This window comes from Trifolium pratense, linkage group LG3, assembly GCF_020283565.1.
Source record: "Trifolium pratense cultivar HEN17-A07 linkage group LG3, ARS_RC_1.1, whole genome shotgun sequence".
Taxonomy (NCBI): Eukaryota; Viridiplantae; Streptophyta; class Magnoliopsida; order Fabales; family Fabaceae; genus Trifolium; species Trifolium pratense.
In genome coordinates this window covers 32769081-32780245 of record NC_060061.1, presented here as the reverse complement: position 1 = coordinate 32780245, position 11165 = coordinate 32769081, and the positions used below count along the sequence as shown (strand labels likewise).

The 11165-nt window shown below is 33.5% G+C and overlaps 1 non-coding gene across 1 annotated transcript; it reads right to left on the bottom strand.

Moving 5' to 3' along the window:
• Positions 1-10581: 10581 nt before the first annotated feature.
• Positions 10582-10733, bottom strand: LOC123919150. The gene has a single exon (XR_006813068.1). It is a non-coding gene; the product is annotated as a U4 spliceosomal RNA (small nuclear RNA).
• Positions 10734-11165: the final 432 nt, after the last annotated feature.

Sequence of the window (11165 nt, the reverse complement as noted above, 5' to 3'; positions counted from 1 at the left end):
GGCTGCATTGAAAAGGTTAACCACTTTTAATCATGCTGAATCTGAACGTGCTAAGCTGGAAGCACTTGCTGATGCTGAACATCGTCTGAATGCTTTCAAAGTCATCTGGATAGACTCCAAGCTTTTTCAGAGTCTTGAAGATCAGAGGTCTGAGTCTGAAAGGTTAGAAGAAGCTGCTGCAAGAGTTGCCCAGTTGGCAAATGAGTTGCAACAAGAGGATATCTCAGAAGATGATGTGCTGGCTTCTCAGAATCAAGAGGATGTGCTGATGATTGACTATCCAGAGGAAGGTGAACCCTCTGATAAAGGCAAGGCACCTTTGGTTGAAGAACAAGCACCTGTGATTGAAGATCAAGCTCCTGTGCTGGCTAATCAGTTGCAGATATTTCAAGAAGCCCTGAGGGAACAGCAAGAAGGTTTAGAACGTCAAAGAGCTGCTCACGAGACATTGGAAACCAAGGTGGATGGTTTAGTTTCCAATGTGGGATCCTTGAATGACAAATTCGACCAACTCTTAGCTTTTCTTAAGAAACCCTAGGATTCTATGCACATTTTCTTCATATTTTTATGTTTTGCTTGCTTATTTTGTGATGCTTGTTTTCTCGATTATTTTCTGAACAATCTTTTGTCTGGTTTATATATTTCATGTTATTGCATTTATGTTTTGCTTATACTAATCTGTCTTTGATAAATAAGAACACACGATGCTTTTAAACGAAAATTTTCATTAATGCTTTGACAATGTTGAGTACATTGGTAAAAAGAAAAAGAAAAAGACAACCTAATCCTAATCAGATGGATAAAACTCAGAAGAAATCTCTGATTTCTCCTCAGCATCATCTGATGAAATTTCTATGGGATCTGGGTTTTGCTCTTGTTCTTCTTCTTCTTGTTCCTCTTCTGGAACATAGCTAGCTAAGAACTCAACATAGTCAGCATCATCTTCATTCTCTTCAGCTTCAGAATCTGATGAGATGATTATAATCTCAGCATCTTGTGGTATCTTGTTGTCTTCTTTATCTTTTTCTTCGTTTTCGCGTTTCTCTTCGTCTTTCTTTCTCTTAAACTCTGCGATGCGTAAACTAAATCTTTTCATTATTCCCAATCTCTCGTGCTTCACTTGTTTATTCTTGTTTTTACGTGAAGCAGGCATGTTAACTCGTTCACCTTTTTATAACCTTTTAAGCGCGTTGTTTTCTGTCTTTGATATTAATTCACCTTTGTAACAACCACTCTTCTTTCTTTGACTGTCTTGGTTATATAATTCTTTTTTACTTTTTGATAATGACAAAAGGGGGAGTAGTTACGCATTAATTGATAAGTGATAAGTTCAAAACTGAAACCACTCCTTTATCTCGCTTTTATCCGTTATGTTAAAAGTTGTTACTTTTAAGTTGTTTTACATATTTTAATGCGGAGACTAAGTTAGTTGAAACTAAAATAAATTTCATAAGTAAGGATAAGTTAAGAGTGCAATTTTAACTTAGCCTTATGAGACTTAGGGGGAGAGCTTGCAAACCTCTCACTTTGAAGAAAGATATGAAACTTGTTTTAATTTCAAACCATCTTAATCTTATACTAAATTAAAATATCATGGATAAAACATAAAGTTCAGACTTTATGAAGTATCAATCTTAGGGGGAGCTTGCAAACCTCATAAACCTAAGAGAAACATGATAAGTTAATTTAACAACAATTGTCAATTAATACTGATGTTTGTCATCATCAAAAAGGGGGAGATTGTTGGAACAAAATTGATTTAAAAATATTTGCCCCTAAATCTATAAAGGTTTTGATGATAACAAAGTATTAATTAACAATTGGAAGGACTAAAAATTTATTTTAAGTGCGCAGATATAAGCATCATATAAGCTCTGAGTGAAGTTCAGAGGATGTGAATTCAGAAGTTCACAAGCGCTCAGAAGATGTTGGACTTCAGAAGTTACAACATTCAGAGGATGAAGACTTCAGAACTTCTTGTCTGTCTAACAAGCTTCATCAACCTCTGAAGATCTCTTTGAAAGCTGTGAAGATTCCCTTTGCTAGTCAACTCTTCTACCAATGAAGAAAAGGACCTTTCAAGTCTGATCAGTTCAGCTACCTCTGTTTTGTCTGTCCTAACTTGAGAACGTGGGTCTTCAGTTTTGTTAGCTGAATAAGGAAAGTCTACTCTGCAGTAGTCAAAGTACCTGAAACTCTTTCTTAGTTTTGGATACAACCAAACTGCATCAAGACAGATTGCTTGAAGACAAAAGGTTATCAACTCCAACGGCTCCTTTTGCAACGACTCTTTTCTAGTGGTATATATACTAGAAGATTCAGCTACAACAAAAATAATTTTATCAAGAATTGAATGTGCGCTAAACAAACTCTGAACTCTGTGATATACAAGCTCTGAACCTCTCATCAAGTGTTTTTGCACTTTAGCCAAATACTCTGTACTTTTTGTATTTGCTCTCTTTAGGTTCATCTAAGAGCACTTGTATATTTTTATATACTTTTCTATTACTTAAGGAAACTTAAGCTTGTGTGCTTAAGTGTGAAGTCTCTTGCTTGTGTGCTTGAGCATTGTTGAGAAGTCTCTTGCTTGTGTGCTTGAGCAGGTGTAATCTTGTGTGATTATAGTGAACTCCCTTGGAAGTGCAAGGGGACTGGACTACTCTCGTTTTGTGAGAGGAACCAGTATAAACTGCTTGTGTGTTTTCTCTCTCTCTCTCTCTCTCTTGTTATTATTTGTGTTATTTATCCGCTGCTAACGTAGTTGAGTTAAGAACTTGAAAAAGTTTTAACTTAGCTAAAACACAATTCAACCCCCCCTTCTTGTGTTTTCACACCTTCAAGTAACTGTTGTGTTCAAAGATAATATGTGCAAAGGTTATCATGATGAAAATGGTTTGATATTCTCTACTCAAATGACTGCAAATAGAATGTTTCTAATTTCAGCACCAGTCATAATGCCAATGTGTATGCAATTTTCCAAACAAGAAAGAACTCAGTTGTGGCACAATAGATATGGACATTTGAGTGTGAATGGCCTGAAATTACTAACCAAACTTGAAATGGTCAATGGTTTGCCTGAATTAGAAGATATGGAAGGAAGATGCACGGATTGCTTGTCAGGCAAGCAACAAAGAGAAGCAATTCCAAAGCATGCAAAATGGAGAGCCACTGAAAAACTTCAACTGATACATTCTGATATCTGTGGACCTATAAATCCAAGCTCTAATGGAGGAAAAAGGTACTTTATAACCTTTACAGATGATTATAGTAGAAAGACTTGGGTTTATTTGCTGAAAGAAAAATCAGAAGCTTTTGAAAATTTCAAAAATTTTAAAGCATTAGTTGAAAATGAGAGTGGTAACAAGATACAATGCTTGAGGACTGACAGAGGAGGTGAATATACCTCCAATGCTTTTGATGAATTTTGCACCTCTCATGGCATTAAAAGACAACTCACTGCAGCCTACACTCCACAGCAAAATGGAGTGTCTGAAAGAAAAAATAGAACACTCTTGAACATAGTTAGAAGCATGCTAGCTAGTAGAAATGTACCAAAAAGGTTTTGGCCTGAAGCAGTAAAATGGAGTACACATATTATGAATAGAAGCCCAACTGTGTCAGTCAAGAATATGACTCCTGAAGAATGTTGGAGTGGTGTTAAACCATCTGTTGCACATTTCAGGGTATTTGGATGCATTGCTTTTGCTCATGTACCAGACAGTCAAAGGAAGAAATTGGACAACAAAAGCATCAAATGTGTTCATTTAGGCATAAGTGATGAATCAAAGGCCTACAAGCTGTACAATCCAGTTGATAAAAAGGTAATAATAAGCAGAGATGTTGTATTTGATGAATCAAAAGCATGGAATTGGGACAATAAGCTGAAAGAAAGTGATGGAAATGAAGTCCTAGTTGACTCTGATGAAATCACAGCTACTATTGATGAACCTGTTGAGCCTCAGGTTACTCATGATCCTCCCTTGTCCAGCTCAGATATGGACATTGGATATGAGAGCACAGATGCAGAAGATGAAAGTTCAGATGAAAATGGTAATCAACTGGAGCCTAGAGTAAGGAAGTTTCCAAGTCACTTCAAAGACTTTGTGATGGATGCAGAGATTGACAATGAGCAAGAATTGCAGAATTTGGCTGTCTATAGCAGTAGTGAAGATCCATGCACTTATGATGAGGCTTGTAAGCATCAAGTGTGGAAAGATGCTATGGATGCTGAGATAAAAGCTATAGAAGACAATAACACTTGGGAGTTGTCAGTCTTACCTGAAGGGATGAAAGCAATTGGAGTGAAATGGATTTATAAAACAAAGTATAATGAAATGGGCCAAATTGACAAACACAAGGCAAGATTAGTAGCTAAAGGCTACACTCAAAAGTATGGTATAGACTATAGTGAGGTCTTTGCACCTGTTGCCATATGGGAAACCATTAGAACAGTGCTAGCTTTGGCTGCAAGCAAGGGATGATGTGTCTATCAGCTAGATGTAAAGAGTGCATTCTTACATGGTGAGTTGACTGAAGACATCTATGTAGAACAACCAGCAGGTTATCTAAAGGGTGACAGTAAGCAGGTGTATAAGTTGAGAAAAGCTTTGTATGGACTTAAACAAGCCCCTAGAGCCTGGTATAGCAAGATTGAAGCTCATTTTTTAAGTGAAAAATTTGAAAAGTGTCATGTTGAACACACTTTGTTTGTCAAGAAGGTAGATAACAATGATGGTATTCTCATTGTTAGTATATATGTAGATGATCTGATTGTCACTGGTAACAATCTAGTTCACATCAATACCTTCAAGCAATCAATGATGAATAGATTTGCAATGTCAGATTTGGGAAAAATGAAGTACTTTTTAGGAGTGGAGGTTTGTCAAACTGATGATGGGATTTTCATCCATCAGATGAAATATGCTTCTGAGATACTAAGCAAGTTTGGCATGGAGAACTGTAATGCAGTAAGTAGTCCAATTGTGCCTGGTTGCAAGTTAGTGAAAAATGAAACAGGAAAAGCAAGTGATGAGAAAAGATACAAGCAGATAGTTGGTAGCCTGATGTATTTGCTAGCAACAAGACCTGATTTGGCCTTCTCAGTGTGTCTTGTAGCTAGATTTATGGATAGACCAACAGAGATTCATGAAGCTGCATTGAAAAGAATCCTGAGATATGTTAAAGGGACAGCTGGTTATGGAGTGTTGTACAAGAAAACTAGTGATGAACTGCAGTTAAGTGCTTGGACTGACTCAGATTATGCTGGAGATCTAGATGATAGGAAGAGTACATCTGGATATTTGTTTATGCTTGGAAGTGGTGCCATTTCTTGGTCTTCAAGAAAGCAGCCTATAGTAACTCTATCCACTACTGAAGCAGAATTTGTTGCAGCAGCCTCCTGCTCATGCCAGTGTGTTTGGCTTGGTAATGTGTTGAAGCATCTAAGGATAAGTCAGAAGAATACAACCATCATCAACTGTGATAACAGTTCTTCAATCAAGCTTTCAAAAAACCCTATTTTACATGGCAGATGTAAACATATTGATGTCAGATTTCACTTCCTTAGAGATCTTGCAAAGGATGGCATCATTGAGCTGGTTCACTGCAGAACTCAAGACCAGCTAGCTGACATTATGACAAAACCATTGAAGCTTGATACATTCTGTGACCTTAGAAGCAAAATGGGAATGGCAGATCTTGTGTGCTTAACCTGATGTTTAGTATTTTGTGTATAAACTGATTTTTAGTATTTGTGTTTGTAGAAATCAGTTTAAGGGAGAGTATGTTGATAGTTGTATATGTGTCCTTGGGCTTAGCTTGCATTGGGCCTAGTATGTGTCAAGCCCATTTGTGTTGCTTGTGTGCCAAGCTATATAAGTCAAGCTTTGTAATCACTTGTAATCATTTTTTGCTAATCAATGAGAAACAATAGAGTTGGTTACAACAAATTCTTTCAGTTACAACAAAATAAATGTCAAAGTTAACATTGAAGAAACAATTTTGCCTAAATCTAAAGAGTAAATTAATCGCCATTTTCCATTTTAATATTAAAATATTGATCTATTCAATAAAGATTGATTAGCTATAGGATGAACTTTATCTTGTTTGATCAAATTTCAAAGGTTCAAGGGAGCATCTCACCAAACTGATTGGATTCACATTGACAATTATTTGAAGATGAAATAGTCAAAATTCACAATTATCTCGCCCGTAATAGTTAAAGCATAACGGTATTGTAGATCGTTGTCACGCATTGCCACAACAAAATAAAGGCATTATATACTATATACTATTAGTTCTGCCTAAACACATAAGTAATTAAAATTGTTCTTCTTTTCTTCACTCCTCTCATAGTGTCATTAAAATCATTTTCTTCTTCTTCGTTTTCATGAACTTAGATCAATTGATAGGAACATCGTACTATATATACAAGAATCGATGTTCGAACTCTGACACTCCACTTATATATTTTTAGGTGGAATTTCTAACCTACTTATAAAAAATCTTTATCCTCTTCTTTTCTCCCTTCATTGAACCAAACGGATTCTACGTAGTACTATCACAAATCGTAAAATAACAAGTAAAGGATTATCATTAGTGCATAATAATTCAACTAAATCGGTTGTATGCACTATGCAGTAGTATTTTTCAAAAGAGAGTTATTGGCCGAGTAGATTTCTAGAAATAGAAGTTTGACTTGGTAAACTGCTTTAGAGTGTCGGTTTGTCACCTTCCTATTTTGGTGCGGAAGATAATATTTTATATTTCATTAATACTGGATAGCTTTTGAGAACATGGTCCAAAAGTACTTTTCAACTTTTAATACAGTAAAATTTTAAATTAATTTTTTCTGTGAGCATAATTCAATTGATAGGAGTATTGTATTTTCTTTTCTAATTTCTACTAGTGTCAATGGGCCAAAGTAATATATGATTTTACCCATGAACAGTGGCAGAGCTTGGATGAATTTTTCATTTGACTTCTTATTTTCATGCCCCGAATCTTTCACGCGCCCCCAATTTGCCAATTCTATCTCTCGCAACGTAAGATGCGAGTGTGTAAATAGAAAAAACCAGTTTGCATCTTAGAATGTGAACCTTATAAAATATAATTTTTTTTTCACCCTTCTTTCACCCCTACTTTATAAGATAGCGAACTCAATTCGCATCCCACAATGCGAACTGTTATTTTTTCTCTCATATTTTATGCCCCTAAATTTGCTACTTAAGTAGCAAGGGATGTATTTTTAAAATTTCCAAAGGCACGCGAAAACTGTCATCATGCAAAAAGAATAACTCTTCATTTTTGGGTGGACTAAAGAGCTATAACATATGGTATAAATAGTTATGCAATTTGTATTTTTAATTCATTCAAAAGAAAACTTTTTGCAAGTCTTAAGTTTCTTTTTTAATAGCAAACTAAGATACCGTTAATTTTTTTCTCTTTTTCTTTGGAAGTAGGAAGGTAGGCCAAATAATAATTTTTAAAAGCTAACAGTTTCTATATTTTAAGAAAAATTATAATATATTATCAAACATATTTTTTAACCCTGTTATAATTTTTGGTTGATATATTGATATTGATATTATATATTTTCAAAATAATTACACATGAGTGAAAGGCAAAAGGGCAACAAGCTGCGCCACTAATTCTTTTTGGATGGAAGAAATAATCCTTTTAAAACTACATCCATAGACCTAGGAGAGACAATATTGTTATGCATGATCCTTTGAACTCTTTTTAAAAAATCAGCAGCATCTGGTGCTAGGAAACCAAAGGAGTCAAACGCGAATGGTATAAAAGCGTGTTAATTGTCAGAACACTCTTTCTCGTGTTTGGCCACTTTGCTTGAAGCGGCTTTAAGGGCTGCTTGTCCCACGCTAAAATCCCCTGGTCTCAATCCCACAAGTGGGCAAACTCTAGTCAAGTCCACACAAACATGCTTCCCTCCTGTCCAACCGTCACTAGAACTCCGTCAGTCTAAGCGTCGATCTCCCTTCTTGTGGATCAGTCAAAAAGTTCACAGGTACCTTTTTCTTATACTAAAATAAAATAAAAACAATTTTTAACCTTTTTTTTATAAAAAATAAGATTTACCAAACAACTTTAATTTTAGTTTTAAAGCTATTATTTCTAATTTTATGGTTAAAATAGTTTTTACAACCATATAGTTCATAGGCCTGAAATCGATGTTGAAGGACCTTTAGGTAGGATCAAATAGTACTTTTTTTTTTTTAAGGAAGGATCAAAATACTTAATTATATTAGAAAAAGGACAAAGATATACAATGAGTACAAAACCCACCAAAGTTGAGAAACGTATAAAGGAGAAAGCATCCTCTCAAAAAAATTTCCTCAATTTATACATCTTAATCATTATCAATTTTTTTTCATATTTTTATAATTAAAATATTAACATATATTTTTGATCCAATAGTTTATATACAAACATTATTTCCTCAATTTCTTTTTCAAATGGAGAGAATCCATTCTCATCTCGTATAAAGGGTACTCAACTCATCCACCAGGGTAAAAAAATAAAGGATTAATTACAATTTTAGTCCTTTATCTTTATTTTATGTTTTAAGTTGATCATTTATCTTTTAAAAGTTTTAAGTTGTTCCTTATCTTTTCTGCAGGTTTCAAGTTGGTTCCTTCCATCAAATTTTTTACTATTACTGTTAAATTTGGACACGTGTCATCTTTCCAAGTGTGATTTCTGTTTGCCACGTATCCAAATTTAACGGTAATAGTAAAATAATTGACGGGAGAGACCAAAATGAAATCTGCAGAAAATATAAGGGACCAACTTGAAACTTTAAAAAGATAAGGGACCAACTTGAAATCTAAAATAAAGATAAGGGATCAAAAGTATAATTAAATCAAAAATAAAAGGAACTTATGTACTAATATAAAATTGATAGAAACCATTCACAAAAGATGGACCTTAGATGAAAAGATAAAACTATTTATAGCCTCTCAAATTTTCTAGACGATAGTATGTGCCAAATCAAAGTAAGTCCAGCCAAAATTTCTACCACCATACCCTCCACAACTAAATTGTATCACCAAAATTTTATGAGATAGCCAGGTTTTATGCAGAGCCAGCCTAAAATAATAAATAAGACAAGGCTTATAAAATAAATTTTTGTTGAGTTTAAGGTTTGGACCCATATAGGGAGGATACGATAAGAGGTCCTCATTTTAACTAACTAAGCTAGATAAAGATTTATAATTAACTTATCCTATTATATATTTAATTATTTATAGTTAAACTGAACTTTTTTTTTCTCGAAATAGAATACTAAATTTAGCTTTTCTAGTTATTTATTTGATCCAAAATTTTGACACAAATGCTTGATATTTTCTCTCCCCACCCTCCATGAATCTTTTATCCCCCCTGAATTTCCAATTTTGCCTTTGAAAAAACTTCGGTTCGTAGAAATCGAAGTTTTTTTTTGCCTTGAAAACAAATTTCGGTTTCTAAAAACCGAAATTTACTCTGAATTTGCGCTAAAAAAAATTCGGTTTCTGCGAACCGAATTTTTCTGCAAGGGCAAAATTGGAATATTGGGGGTATAAAAGATTCATGGAAGAGGGGAAGAGAAAACATCCAAATGCTTAGCTTGGGGTAACCAAAGAGAAAAATTATCTTCCTACGACTCTTTTTTCCCTCTCAAATTTTCATCTTTGTCCTTGAATAAAAATTTGGAACGCGTTTTTTGAAGTATTCCTAGTTCAAAAATTATTTTTAACTGTAAAAAAAAATTCAAAAACCACGTTCCGAAGTTTTTATTCAAGGACAAAAATGCAAATTTTGGAGGGTGGAGAAGAGTGTCATGGGGGGGGGATAGAATTCTTCAGCCAAAGAAGTGCTTTTAGGCCTAATAATATTGGGTTGGGCTAACTCATTCTGGACGTTTCAGTTTCCTTCTAAAACATTACTATTCACGCTCTCCTTTTCTATAATATACCCCTACGTAGTCTTTTCATATTGTTTTTCTAAAATATTTTTGTTTGAAAATTAGCTTCTGAAAGGACTTGATCGTTATTTTGTAAAAAAAAAAAAACTTGATCCTCATTCATTTTAACTATGATTGTTAAATTGGCCCAAAATTATTGGTTATAAGTTAGTTGTGGATGCCGCATACAAATCTATTTATGTGATTTGTTTTAATTGGTTGTCAAGTAAACACCTCAAATTATCAAGTGGTACGTAGGCCTTACCAATTTTTTTTTTATGTTACTTTTTTGTTTTTTTTTTATTCTAGTTTCGGTTTGTTACGTTTTTGTTTGAGTTAAATCTTGTAAATTCAAAAATTATTTTTTGAAAACTAATTCAAAAATTATTGATTTTACTCCTGCTATCACTTTATTGGGTTACATATTTTATGGGCTTATATATGATATCAGAGACTAAAAAAAAAATTAAAATTTACAGAGACTGGTTTAAACAAAATAACACTATATTTGTAAGATTAAAATCATATCTAAACCTTAAAATCATATTTTTTAAATTTTTGAACACGATTTATTTCTTTTTTTTAAGTTACGACCATATAAGACTTTTATTTTTTTATAGGGCTTTACCCAAAAAGGGAGCCCTTTCATAAATTCTCATAGGCCTAGGTATTACACTAGGCCCAAAGGGGGTTTGGAAATAGTTTTCAACCAGCAATAGACGCGCCTAGATTATTATCTCATTAGCTGCGTCATTATCCCAAGCGCAAAGATAACCATATAAGACTTTGAGCCTATTTGAATTTGCCTTATCTTTTAACTTATGAAAATAGTTTATACAAATAAATAAATTTTTATGTTAATTTATAAGTTTTTACTAATAAAAATTATTAATTATATCTTTATAAACATTTTTTTTTTCCATAAATTATCTTGAAAAACCTATAATAATACATAAAAATTTATTTATTTGCATAAATTATTTCCCATAAAAACTTATTTATAATAATATGCATCTAGATACTTGTGATCAACCCAGATTTTTTCCTTTGGTAAAAAAAAAAAAACATTATTTCTATTATTAAAGTTCCCAACAACGACATTAACTTATATGAGGTACGTACATATGTATTTTCCTAACCACATATATATGATAAAAAGCTCTTTTTTTTTTATCAATCGTGATAAAAAGCTCTGATTTGATAC